Source organism: Pleurodeles waltl, chromosome 1_2 (assembly GCF_031143425.1).
Source record: "Pleurodeles waltl isolate 20211129_DDA chromosome 1_2, aPleWal1.hap1.20221129, whole genome shotgun sequence".
Taxonomy (NCBI): domain Eukaryota; kingdom Metazoa; phylum Chordata; class Amphibia; order Caudata; family Salamandridae; genus Pleurodeles; species Pleurodeles waltl.
In genome coordinates, this window is record NC_090437.1 from 1301838687 (window position 1) to 1301853672 (window position 14986).

Below are 14986 nucleotides of genomic sequence, written 5' to 3' on the forward strand. Positions count from 1 at the left end.
ACCTTTGTGGAATTGGGCCCTCTGTCTCTTTAAGACTTTTCTTTAAGGTAAGTATATATAAGGAAGTATTGATTTGCTATTCGTAACTCCTTGTCTCACTCTGAGTACAGCCTGGTGAAGCAGTGGCATAACAAAGGCCCCCTGCAGTCCCCACCATGTGGGAGGGGGCAGCAAGCTCCAGGGGGGCCATCAGCACAGTGCGCCTGGTCTGAGAGCTCCTGAGGGAGTTCGGAGGGTGGCCCCTCCAGGTACTTTGCAGGAGGGCCCCCACAAGTTTCGTCACACCACTGTCTTGTGGCTCCCATCAACACTGGATGTCATGTGGACAGGTTGTTGTGGGGGCTCCCGGGACACTCAGAAGGGTCGGGCGAAGCAGCTGCACAGACCCTCGGCGGCCACAGTGTGTTTCCAAGCCTCGCTGTATGAAGTCTGGTGCAGTGGTGTAACAAAGGCCCCCACAGCCCCCATGGTGCGGAGGGGCCCCCGAGGAGCTCAAAGGGCCCCCCTCAGCACAGTACACTGTGGCAGGCCCCTGACTGGGTCCAGGGTGGATGGTGCCCCCTCCAGGCACTTTGCAGGGGCCCCCCTCAAGTTTTGTTACGGCACCGGTCTGGTGCAATCTCCACCCTCAGGTCTGGGCCTAGCACACCCCGTCTAGTTATGCACCAGCACGACCCGGGACCATGAGACCTGTCAGTAATCAGCCCCTGCTATGACACAGAGCCTAAAATAGAGTGAAAAGCAAACACTGCTGTCAGAGAAGGGGCGTCACAGTCGAGTGGGTGCTGATTGGGGCTGGGTTCTGGAACCGTGTCAGACCACCATGATGGACAGGCTTGCCCACACAGTCTGCCCTGTGCCAGCTCCCAGAAAATGTGTGAAAACAAGAAATGGCTGCAGAGCGTGGATAGCCTGTCTAACACCAATTAAAGCAATTAGGATGTGATTGAGGTTACACGCGGGAGCTAACAACTGAAAGCTGGCAGCGTTCAGTGTGGTGAATGTCAAAGTTTGTGAAGTTTTAAAGGAGCCAGCCAGTGTTCAGCAACCAGTTCTCGCCACCCACCCCAGGGCTGCTAGCAGTCATCGCCAATAGGCATTCCGGAATGTTCTTTTGTTTGATGGGTTTGGGGACGTGTTGTGGCGTCATTCACAGTATCTAAAAATGTTGTGTACATTACACCACATAAAGCTTAGTAATTGTGGCGTTTGAGTAAGAATGTTGTGTATTCAGACTGCTGCTTTTTTCTATGAAATTACAAGAGGTTGTTTTTTTACAGGTTGGTTCTTCCTGTGTTCTTTCGTGTTTATTATTATATGTTGATATAGTTATTCTTTGTTACCTAGGTAAATCTGATTTCTTTTATTATACTTTCTATAGATCACATTTTTGGGTGTTAGTTGTGTACGGCCACTCTCCATACAAATAAACTCAAGACTTGTGTTTTTTTTGTGTTTTGAAGTTTAATAGATTTAAAAAAAAAACGCCAATATGAGTTAGTAATATTCACCCACTTCGTGGTATTATAGTTAATTGGGGAATTATTTATTGAATCTCCAGAATTGTGATATTGTGAAATAAATTAAACCATGAAACTATTTCTAAACCAATCAATAGTCTGGAATCCCTCACTCCACACTGGCAGTAGATGCAGAGCCACTCAACGAGACTCAGAGTGGGATGGTAAAGAGTGGAGTAGAGTGTTGTAGAGTGGAGTGGCAGAGAGTGTTGTGCAGTGCTTAATTTGTAAATAAAAATGTGCCGGTGCCCAAAGCCCTCCTCTTAAACACACGGCTGGTGCAATTAAATGTGGGAACACGGAATACTGAGGCAACGTAATCCTGAAGCCTTCTCGGGCCTCTTCAATCCATTTAAAGACACTCCCTGCCCCTTCAGCTCACTCTTGCAGCTTTCTGCTTTCTCCCATTGTGACGCTTTTTCATTTTTCCCTTCCTCCGTCTTTCCCATATGTGTCTTTTGCTCGCAGCAAATACTTAGGGCAGAAGAAAAAGCGCCGTCCCTCAAAAATAAGTGCCGGTGCTCAGCACCAGAAACAACAAGCACAAATAAAGCACTGGTGTCGTGTATTGGAGTGGAATAGTGTGGAGATGCGTAGAGTGGCATACACAGAAGTGACATAGAGTAGAGTGAACTGGTGTAGAGTGCATTGGCATAGAGTGTTGCAGAGTATTGCAGCATAGAGTGCGGTTGCGTTGAGAGCAGTGGCATCGAATTCAGTGTTGTACAATGCAGCATAGTACAATGCAGTGGCATAGAGTGGTGCATAGTAGAGTGCGGTGGTGCAGAGTGGAGTAGTGCAGAATGGAGTGGCGCAGAGTGGGAGTGGTGCAGAGTAGAGTGGCGCAGAGCAGAGTGCTGCAGAGTAGTGGCTCAGAGTACAGTAGAATGGCGCAGGGTAGAGTGGAAGCAGAGTAGAGTGGCACAGAGTAGTGACAGAGTAGAGTGGCACAAATTAGTGGCGCAGAGTAGACTAGAGTGGCATAGAGTGGTGCAGGATGGAGTGGCATAGAGCTGAGTGATGCAGAGGACAGTGGCTCAGAGTAGAGTCGAGTGGCATAGAGTGCAGAGGCGTACAGTGCAGAGTCGAGTGGCATAGAGTGCAGTGGTGTAAAGTGGTGCAGAGTAGAGTAGCATAGAGAGGTGCAGACTAGAGTATAGGGCCATAGAGTGCAGTGGCATAGAGTTCAGTGCCGGAGAGTGCAGTGTTGCAGAGTAGAGTGTCAGAGTGCAGTGATGGAGAGTGGAGTAGAGTGATTTAGAGAGCAGTAGCATAGAGTACAGTGGTGCAATGGAGAGTACAGTGGCATAGAGTGCAGTGACAGTACATTGGCGTAGAGTGCAGTGACAGAGTGCAGTTGTGTAGAGTGCATTGGCATAGAGTGCAGTGTTTAAGGCAGAGTGGCTTAGAGTGTAGTGGTGTAGAGTGCAGTGGTGCAGAGTAGTTTTTTCAGAGTAGGGCGAAGTGGCATAGAGTGGAGTGGTGTAGGGTAGAGTGCAGTTACATAGAGTGGCATAGAGTGTAATGGTGTAGAATAAAGTGATGTAGAGTGCAGTGGCATGGAGTGCAGTGGTGCAGAGTAGATTACAGTGGCGTACAGTGGATTGGCATAGAGTGCAGGGGCATAGAGTTGAGTGTTACAAAGTAAAGTGCACTGGCGTAAAGTGTGTTGGCATGGAGTACAGTGGCGTAGAGTGCAGTGTTGCAGGGCAGTGTCGAGTACAGTGGTGTACAGTAGAGTTGTGCAGAGTAGATTGGTGTGGCATAGACTGGGGTGATGTAACGGGCAGTGGCAAAGAGTGTAGTGGTGTAGAGTAGAGTGGCAAAGAGTTTATTTGCATAGAGTAGAGTGTACAGGGTAGAGTAGAGAGGTGTAGCATGAAGCGGCATAGAGTGTAATGTTGCAGAGTGCAGTGGCACAGAGTGGTGTAAAGTGAAGTGGTGCAGAGTAGAGTGCAGATGTGTAGAGTGGTGCAGAGTAGAGTAGAGTTGCAGAGTGGAGTATTCATGGTGTGGTAGCACACTGCCATTACAGACAACATATTTTTAATTGAAATGACCATTACGTTTACACATACATACAGCTTTACTAATAAAACTATACAGTTCACAGACGCAAATGTGTGGACATAACATCATCTAGTTTAATGATTAGTTTTGATCATATTAAAGTATTTGTTTCCAACACACTCCAGAAATAACAAAAAATGTGCTTTGTTGTACGTCCATAATTCCGATATATTCTAAAATAGGTACACAGTTCATTTAAATGTTGTCGTGCGCTTGAAAAAAACTCTTTCCTACCCCCAGTATCCAGCAAGATTGTCAAATAATTCTTCTCACTATGAAGTCAGTGAAAGAAAAGTAAACAAGCGACCTTGGAAGACAGGGCCTGACATTTGACCTTGGTCTTTGAATGCACAGCAAATGTGACAGGATAATAACAAGATTTAAAGGCCTGTTAACAGAAAGCAAGATGGTGGAAGGATACAGAAAACACGGTTTAGGCTATGGGAGGGACCAACTGAACCCGGAGAGCCTAAGGCAAATACTGCCAGCAAATGGAAGCCCAAAAGTGTGAGTTACAAACTACAAAGCCAATGGTAGTCATAAAGGGGAATTTGTTCCTAGGTCAACCCTCTGAAAGTCCCCAAGTTGTCTTTAGCAAACTAGACAGCTGAGCTTTCTGGTAGGGTGCAACCTAAAATACCAACATAGAGAATCCATTTTCATAGTCAATTACATTTATACTTTATATCGCATGTAAAAGACAATTTTGAAAGTAAAGACTCTCAGTTAATTGTTTTCTACCAAATAGTAAATGTCATTTATGTTGATTAAACAGTTTAGGTGAATGATTTCTCAGACTAAGTTTTCCCTAAATTTGTTTTAGGAAATCACATACAAACGCCAGGGAATCACTGACTTGCCATTCCTTGTCCTATCTCTATTTTTTTTTAGCAACTTTTCAACGATTTATAAGGTGCACCCATATATTGCATATCCATCGAGTTAATACAGTGCTGTGTTTGCCAGTGAACAATGCTGAGATAATACATTCTCACTGATGATATGGAATTACCACTGGAGATTAATATCATAGTAGGTTAATACTGCAGGCCAGTGAAAATAATGCAGCAGGCAGAAATAACATATTCGCTCATGTAATAACTACAGGAATACCTACTGGCGGTAAAATATATTACGCAGTAAAAATCATTTCAGCCAATACACATGTGTTAATAATTGGGTATACACAGTGGCCCCTGCAGGACAAAACAGTCTAATGTTTAAGAGTGAAACAACAATACGCATGTATTTTTTTTCCTGTTCTATATAGTGCAAAATCAACCAAAGGGTGCTGGAGGGGTTTACATAAGCACCAGTTACGATACACAACGACACATTAACTTTTTGTAGGCACAGGGAGATTAAGGCCCTCCTTATAACCCTGGCGGTCGGTGTTAAAGTGGCCGTAATACCAACAGGCCGACGGTAAAAAAAATGGGATTTGGACCCTGGTGGTTACTGCCATCCAACACCGCCACTTTAACACACCACACACCAGGGTGGTAATGGCCGCTGGGCTGGAGACTTCGGTCTCCAGCCTGGCGGCCATCACATTCGCAACCTCGAGATTACGACCCGGCCTACCGCCCTGGTTTCTGTGGTTTCTGTACCGCCACGAAAACCATGGCGGTAGTCACTATCAGTGCCAGGGAATCCCGTCCCTGGCACTGATAGGGGTCTCCCCTGCCCCCACCCCCTCCGCAAAGTCCTCCCCCAGCCTCCCCCACCTGCTCCTGCCCCTGCACATATACACACCCACACGTGCACCCATATACACACATGCACACACGCATACCCACCTCCACCCACGCATGCACACATACATACCAACACACCACAACATACACCAACATAGCTTGTCACACACATGCATCGACAACACACAACACTCACAATCACTCATTCACGCATGCATCCAACGCGACTCACACCCGCATGCACGCATTCCAAAACATACCCCCCCACATACACACAAAACCCCCCACCCCCTCTCATGTCAGAGAACCCGACTCACCAGCAGCGTCCACCAGCAAAACACCGCCATACCGTATCATTGCTCATGATACGGTCGGCGTTGTTTTGCTGGCGTGGCGGTGCTGCTGACAGCAGCGCCGCCTTACCGCCGTCCGCCGCCATGACCGTTGGCGGTGTTCTGCCAGATTTCTTGCAGTATACCATCGGCAGTCATAATACGCATTACCGGCTTGTAGCCACGGCGGTGGTATGTTGCCGGCCGTTGCTGTGGGGTAGGCGGTCAATACCGCCAATCTTGTAATGAGGGCCTATGTGATTTGCCCAGAATCACAGGATGTTGAGCCAAAGCTGAAACTTGAACCTGATTCCCCAGCTCCATAGTCGGCAGCTTTGGCTGTTACGCCACATCCTCTCCCTCCCTCCATCCAGCCATCCATCTATCCATCTATCCTCTCGATGTTGTGGAAAGGGTTTCTAAATCATACTCAACACCAACAGTGACTTGGCCTTATGTGGCGTGGTGAATTCCACTATTGTTGGAATAATTATTTTCTGTTTGGCTGTATGTGTTGTTAAGTAGTGTAAAACTAAAGGTAGTGGCGTATTCTACAGTGTCAAAGGCAAACATATAATCAGAAAGTGACTCTAGATGAGGGGTGCTGGGTTCTGCGATGGGAACTGGACTATTTACTGTGTTGTGATATAGTGTTCCTTAAAAAGGTGTTGTCACCTCTTTCCTAAACTGATTTCATTCCAGATCATGGTTTCATAGATGGAGAAGCCCATTGGCCATTTTTTCTTTCTTGCACTTATTTAATCTCTAGTCTGATGGTGTCTTAGCTGATGTTGTGTTGAGAGTCCCTGGAGATGGTGAGGTTTTCAGCCAGCTTAGCGTGGTCATGATGGTTTTGCAAATGATGCAGCAGATGTTGGAAAGGGTATGAGCCGACAAGAGAAGGTGGGTGATGTGGTGATTTTTCTTCAAGCATTTAAGGAGATGTGCTGTGGCATCTGGGATGCCCTTAACAGGGTCAGCCTGGAGTCTGGGATATCATGGAGCATGGCAGTTTCAGCATCTAGATGAGAGTATGAGGGCTTGAATGGCAGCTCTGAAGTAGCTTTCTGGGAGGAACAGGGGGATGTCAGTTGTTATTTATTTAAACCACACAGTAATAGGATATCCACTGAGCTGAGTGCACCTTAGTGTCAGATGATGTTCTCTCCTTCTTTAATGGGGGATGCTTCCCAGCTGATGAAGTTCTTAATATGAGCTGTGATGTTACATTCAATAAATCTTATGATTATAAATAGGGCTCCCTGTTTTATGGTATTTAATTTCTTAACGTTGCCATCTGTGTTTATCCATATTTATTTTTTGACCATTTTATTGGTATTTATCCATATTTATGTTATGTTTGAGAGCACATGAAGTTGTAAAATGGTATATTTCCACATTTATGTAACTGAGAAACATGCACTCATACTTTGATGCCTGTCACATTTCAGCGAACTAAGCAGCCAAATGTGACAAAACATCCCCACGGTGTTTATCTGCTTAGCAGTTTGTCTGGATTGCATGAGTGACAACAAGGAGAGTCACTGACCAGAAGCACCATTTTCTGTATTTTTCTGCTTTTAAAAATAAATAGAGACAGGAAATAGATTGTTTTCTGTCTGTATTTATCAGTAAAACTCAGTAAAAACAGAAAACTGGGAGGCTTAATTGTAAAGAAATAGCTTTATCTCACAGGCCTTGAATTATAAATTTGAATAATGTGAAATGAACTGTAAAATGTTCTGTCCCCTTCCTGCTGTCTCTCTCAATTGGAATCGTTTCATCATATCATTTTGCCACTCCTAACCTGTACTATGCACACCAGGACTTCTCAGGATGGTCTGTCAGTTTGAAAGTGCTCTGACACTAGAGTGTAACGTACCGCTGTGTAAGAAATTCTAAATAAATGGCAACATTCATTTCTATGCACAGTATATCAGAAACTGTTGTTTCCATAAAAACTATTTGAAAAGTCCTTTGCTGCTCATTGGTGGTAGGAACTCGCTTTGCATCAAATACCTAATAGTAAATGACTGCATTGAACTCATGATGTTACATTTTGGCATTATGCAGAAAATATAGACTTACGGATGGGTGGGGTGTTTTTCACAGAGAGGTTCCAAATGACAACAAGTAGACAATGACAAGAAGACAATAGACAAGGGCATGAAGACAATATAGAATGGCATGGAGGCCATGGACAATGGCATGAAGACCATAGATAATGGTTTGAAGACAATAGACAATGGCATGGAGACAATAGACAATGGCATGGAGACAATAGATAATGGCATGGAGGCCATAGACAATGGCATGAAGGCCATAGATAATGGTTTGAAGACAATGGACAATGGCATGGAGACAATAGATAATGGCATGGAGACAATAGACAATGGCATGGAGACAATAGATAATGGCATGGAGACAATAGATAAGGGCATGAAGACAATAGACAAGGGCATGAAGACAATAGATAATGGCATAGAGACAATATAGAATGGCATGGAGGCCATGGACAATGGCATGAAGGCCATAGATAAGGGCATGAAGACAATAGACAAGGACATGAAGACAATAGAGAATGGCATGGAGGCCATGGACAATGGCACGAAGACCATAGATAATGGTATGAAGACAATAGACAATGGCATGAAGACCATAGATAATGGTATGAAGACAATAGACGATGGCATGGAGACAATAGATAATGGCAAGGAGGCCATAGATAAGGGCATGAAGACCATAGATTATGGTATGAAGACAATACATAATGGCATGGAGACAATAGACAATGGCATGAAGACAATAGATAATGGCATGGAGAGAATAGATAATGGCGTGGAGACAATAGACCAGGCATGAAGACAATAGATAATGGCATGGAGGCCATAGACAATGGCATGAAGATCATAGACAATGGCATGAAGATAATAGCCACGTGTGTGGAGACAATAGACAGTGGCATGGAGACCATAGACAATGGCATGAAGACAATAGATAAGGGCATGAAGACAATAGATAAGGGCATGAAGACAATAGATAATGGCAGGGAGACCAGAGGCAATGGCATGAAGGTAATAGATAAGGGAATGGAGACAATAGACAGGGGCATAAAGGCAATGGATAATGACATTAGGCATTAGACAATGGTATGAAGACAATAGACCATGGACAATAGCTTGAAGACAATAGACAGTGACATGGAGACCATAGACAATGGCATGAAGACCATAGACAATAGATCATAGTCAATGGCATGAAGACAGTAGACAATGGCATGAGACAATAGACCATGGCATGAGGACAACAGACAATGGTGTGAAGCCTTGAGTTGTCCATTATGTCACTTGAAATTCTAGCAGAAAAAAGGAACAAGTATTAATGAGTAACTGTGAATTACAGGGTTCTTTTGACCGAGGCATTGCAAGTGACATAAAGTAGACTTTGAAAGTGAATCTTCAAACTGTCTATCACGTCACCTGCGCACCAAAGTGAAAAACTCCAAAATATCGACAGCTGCTAACTACAGATGTATGTTGCGCATTCCTTCCCTCCCCCAACTCCTCTCCTCTCCTCTGCTCAGCTGGATTCCATAGATCAGCTGTACATGGATTGAGGAGCCATAGGGGACCATGCACAACATTGGTCTTACACACAACATGCCCTCTCCTTTGTGCTGCATATTAAAAATTTTACACATTCATGGGCCCAAAGTGCACATCAGGCACCCTGTCTTGGTTTGTGCCAGGGAGAACCATTAACTTGGTGCACCTGACACAGAGCAGGACAGTGTGCCTGATTATAATAAAAAAGTGCTGTTTTCAGTGCAGGCGTGAAGGGTCTGCCTTTGTTTGAGGAGGGGGAAAGGCATCTTCCTTGCTGCTGCGTATTACTATATCTGCCTGCAGGGTCATGCCCGGGAGGGTGTCCCCCTGGCACATGTGCTCCCTTCTTTAAGAGTACCCTGAGAGGAATTCAAAGCATTTAGGCAAAAAAGGTTCAAGCGTACCTTACATTATCTTAGAACATCTTTTTGTTGCTCCACTAGATTGATGGTCAGGTGCTAAACGTCTACCGGCAAACTGTTTCCTAACAGCAGAGTGAAAAAAACAGTGTCTTTAGTGTCTTTCTAGACCAATGTCAGCTTTTTTAGAGCCTAATCACTATGAGTTCCAAAAAGGGGACGGTAGTTCAGACAACGACTGCCCTCATAAGCTTCTTCTTGATCTGGGGACCTTCAGCATAAGGTGTTGAAGGACACATAGAGCTTTGATAACTGGTAGAACTCAGTAGGCCTAGGTGTCTGTCAGGTATGGTACAGACATCTGCCAATCACCATCTCACACGGCTTGCAGGGGGTGATGGACAGTATGGGGGAGACATCTGGCTCCTCTTGATTGCATTCTTGATCTCAGGCTTACCTTGGGCCATCTAGCTCTACTGGATTGAATGTCATAGTAGCTTGCCCATGCCCATCAGCAATCATATGTTTATTTTGTTTTTTTCAAGCAGGGAATACTATTGCACATATATAACTTTTTCTCTGCCTAGGTGAGTATTCTTATTAAATGATACAGGAGTCTTCCCTAACGCAGCGATGAGTGAGAAATCCTATCAAATTCCTAGGAATGCAGACCATTAACAGCAGCACAGGCACTCAGCAGCACCTCTGAGTGACTTAGAAGGATGGAAAAGGGGGTTGTGTCAGAGGATCAGAGTATAGTCTCTTAGGTGCGAAGTATCAGACTACTCCAGCTTTTTATTCCCAGCAAATGAGAACCATAGCCATAAACGCTTGCAGTTCCCTGTCCAGGATCCTGAAATCATACACTGCCCTAAACTTGCAAAACACAAAAAACAGAAACTGGAAAGGTTGATCATATTTTTCAAGGACTAGGGCCCTCATTACAACCCTGGCGGTCGGTGTTAAAGCGGCGGTAATACCGGCAACAGGCCAGTGGAAAAAAAATGGGATTATGACCATGGCGGAAACCGCCAACATAGACAGCCACTTTAACACTCCGACTGCCACGGCGGTACAAACAAACAGTGCAGCGGTCACCGCCAACAGACAGGCGGAAAACAATGTACCGCCCACACTATTATGAGAGGCCAATCCGTCACCTTTTCCGGGGCGGAACCAACGCAAACAAAAACACGGCGGAAACAAGACTTGGAAGGGAAAACACTCACCTCTCCACGACGAACCAGGACGCCATGGAGCCAGAACTCCAGATACTCCCTGCGATGGTCTTCCTGCTCCTCCATCAGGAGCACCAAAGACGGCGTCGACGACCACGGTGAGTACTGCACCTACAACACAGGGGAGGGGGAAGGGAAAAGAGAGTGACACACACATGCAACACGCAGTACCCCCACCCCCACCCTCACCCACAACAACATACACACAAATACATGCTACAACATTACATTTACAGCCCCCACCCCCTCTGGAAGAACGCAAGGACAAAAGGAAATGAGTTGAACGATTGTAATAATGAAAAATCCAGTAGTCAAAAATCGAAATACAGTCTATACAATTATGTACACCAACTACACAAGTCCGGATAGTGCACCAATTATTGTCTGTGGACCACTGGGCCCAAAATGCATGGGCGAGGCCCACACATGATACCAGACTTCAAACGGAGAGAACACTGCAGGGGCATTAGATCGAAATGAAACAGGCACCTCAGGGGGAAGGGGGGCACCTCAGCCGGATGAGTGCACAATGCCAGCCCCACTAGGGGGCTCCATGCCCATTGATGTATCCTGGGGAGTGCAAAGCCACAGCCTCACAAGTCTTTCCAGTGGGTGCTTTTCCCACTGCTTTATCCTGGGGAGTGCAAAGCCACAGTCTCTCAAGTCTATACAGTGGGTGGCTTGCCCACTGATTTATCCCGGGGAGTGCAAAGCCACAGTCTCTCAAGTGGATGCCTTTCTCCACTGGTTCTGGAGGGGGCATTGGGCCCAGAGTGCTTCATCCTGTCAAGGACTATGTGAGTGGATGTGAGACTCCACTGGTTCTGGAGGGGTCTTTGTGCCCAGTGTGCTTCATCCTGCCAAGGACTGAGGTAGTGGATGCCAGTCTCCACTGAAGGTGGTGCATCATGGAAGCTGCCCAGGCTCATGGAACTGACCACCAGGCTCGGACGACTGACCACTGGGGATGGCAGCCATGTCTGCGGTGGTGCCACTGGCTCAGGATGTCACGGGGCCGCTGGCGGTGCTTGAGGCGGTGTCAGTCGCATCGGTGCGGCGGTGTCAGTCGTGGCGGTGCAGGTGGCGGTCTTCTCTGCCGTACAGGTTGGCATCGACGTGGAGAGAAGGTGTGACACTGGTCCCATTGTCGTTGCCACCATGCCCTCACCTGACCTGCCCTTTATTTTCTGGCCCTTCCCCACCTTGGATGGAGGCGCAGCTGTCTTGCCACTATCCCCTTTCGTTTTGCCTGAGCCCTTGGTGGCAGGTGTTTTCGGTTTCTCCCTCTGGGATGTGGGCAACTTTTTTACGTTTGCAGGTGGTGGAATGTCCTTGCCCTCGCTCTGTGGCACACTGGGAGCCCTGATGCTTGGCACACTCCAATAGCCAGCAGTTGCTGGCACCACTGTGCCCGGTGATGTGTTGGCTGAGGTGCTGGGTTGTGACCTGGAAAGCCTGGCCCTAGGGGATGGGGGGGGAGGTGTAGGGAAGAGGTCAATATTAGCCTGGAAAAGTTTTTTAGACACACTGGGACGGGTAGATGGAGGGGGTTTGGGAGTGGAGGAAGAGGTAGTGGTTGTAGGAGGTGTACGTTTGCTGAATTTGGGTGAAGGTGCAAGGGCTTGAGGCTGTTGTGAGGTGGATGGCTGTTGGGTGGGTGTGTGCCTGCGTGTGTGCACTTTGGGAGAAGGGCTCACAGACACACTGGTAGAGGACACAGGGGATGTGTGAATGGTAGTGGGGTTGGTGAGTGCACGTGAGCAGGGTGTGGTGATGGGCATGCTGGTGATGGAGGTAGTGGCTGAAGATGTAGTGCATGCAGGTGTGAGTGGAGACGAGACAGGGAGGGAGGAGGACGACGTGGAGGAGAGGGGCACAGTGGAGGCAGTGGATGTTGGTATGTCTGCACGAGTATGATGCTTGTGTGAGTGCCTATGGGATGTGTGGTGCTTATGTATCCCAGAGCCACCCTTGTATGTTGAGGTGTGTGCATGCTGGTCTGATGGTGTGCTTGGGATAGGCTGAGGTACAGGGGATTGGGTCTGGGTGGAGGAAGTTAGAGGGGGTGGCTGGACACAGGGACAATGGCTGCCATCAGTGCTGAGGCCAGAGCCTGAAATGCTCTCTGTTGGGCTGCCTGGCCAGAATGAATGCCCTCCCGGTATGCATTTGTTTGTTGCAAATGCCTCTCGACACCCTGGATGGCATTCACAATGGTAGATTGCCCAACAGTGAGGGATCTCAGGAGGTCAATAGCCTCCTCACTGAGGGCATCAGGGCTGACTGGGGCAGGGCCTGAGGTGCCTGGGGCGAAGGAGATGCCCACCCTCCTGGGTGAGCGGGCACGGGACACACGCTGAGGGGCTGCTGGGAGGGCAGTGCTGGTAGGGGGGTGGCGGCTGTACCTGTTGAGCGGGCACGGGACACACGGTGAGGGGCTGCTGGGAGGGCGGTGCTGGTAGGGGGTGGCGGCTGTACCTGTTGATGCGGGGGGCACAGAGGGGCCCGCCACCGCAAGGGAGCTCCCATCAGAGGAGGAGTCGCTGTCTCTGCTGTCACCTCCTGTCCCCGCCGTGGAGCTCCCCTCGCCCTCCGTCCCACTGGTGGCTTCAGACTCCGTTGTCTCGCCCTCCTTGGCCAAGTGGGATGCAGCTCTGTAGGAAAGTACCATCTTGCCTGGCATGTTACCCCCATATTTCACTGTATATATGTTGTTTTGGTGTATGTGTCACTGGGACCCTGCCAGCCAGGGCCCCAGTGCTCATAAGTGTGCCCTGTATGTGTTCCCTGTGTGATGCCTAACTGTCTCACTGAGGCTCTGCTAAACAGAACCTCAGTGGTTATGCTCTCTCTGCTTTCCAAAATTGTCACTAACAGGCTAGTGACCAATTTCACCAATTCACATTGTCATACTGGAACACCCTTATAATTCCCTAGTATATGGTACTGAGGTACCTAGGGTATTGGGGTTCCAGGAGATCCCTATGGGCTGCAGCATTTCTTTTGCCACCCATAGGGAGCTCTGACAATTCTTACACAGGCCTGCCACTGCAGCCTGAGTGAAATAACGTCCACGTTATTTCACAGCCATTTACCACTGCACTTAAGTAACTTATAAGTCACCTATATGTCTAACCTTTACCTGGTAAAGGTTAGGTGCTAAGTTACTTAGTGTGTGGGCACCCTGGCACTAGCCAAGGTGCCCCCACATCGTTCAGGGCAAATTCCCCGGACTTTGTGAGTGCAGGGACACCATTACACGCGTGCACTGGACATAGGTCACCACCTATGTACAGCGTCACAATGGTAACTCCGAACATGGCCATGTAACATGTCTAAGATCATGGAATTGTCACCCCAATGCCATCCTGGCATTGGGGAGACAATTCCATGATCCCCCAAGTCTCTAGCGCAGACCCGGGTACTGCCAAACTACCTTTCCCGGGGTTTCACTGCAGCTGCTGCCAACCCCTCAGACAGGTTTCTGCCCTACTGGGGTCCAGCCAGGCTTGGCCCAGGAAGGCAGAACAAAGGACTTCCTCAGAAAGAGGGTGTTACACCCTCTCCCTTTGGAAAAAGGTGTCAGGGCTGGGGAGGAGTAGCCTCCCCCAGCCTCTGGAAATGCTTTGATGGGCACAGATGGTGCCCATCTCTGCATAAGCCAGTCTACACCAGTTCAGGGATCCCCCAGCCCTGCTCTGGTGCGAAACTGGACAAAGGAAAGGGGAGTGACCACTCCCCTGACCTGCACCTCCCAGGGGAGGTGCCCAGAGCTCCTACAGTGTGCTCCAGACCTCTGCCATCTTGGAAACAGAGGTGCTGCTGGCACACTGGACTGCTCTGAGTGGCCAGTGCCAGCAGGTGACGTCAGAGACTCCTTCTGATAGGCTCTTACCTGTGTTGCTAGCCTATCATCCTTCCTAGGTAGCCAAACCTCCTTTTCTGGCTATTTAGGGTCTCTGCTTTGGGGAATTCTTTAGATAACGAATGCAAGAGCTCATCAGAGTTCCTCTGCATCTCTCTCTTCACCTTCTGCCAAGGAATCGACCGCTGACTGCTCAGGACGCCTGCAAAAACCGCAACAAGGTAGCAAAGACGACTACTGCAACCTTGTATCGCTGATCCTGCCGCCTTCTCGACTGTTTTCCTGGTGGTGCATGCTGTG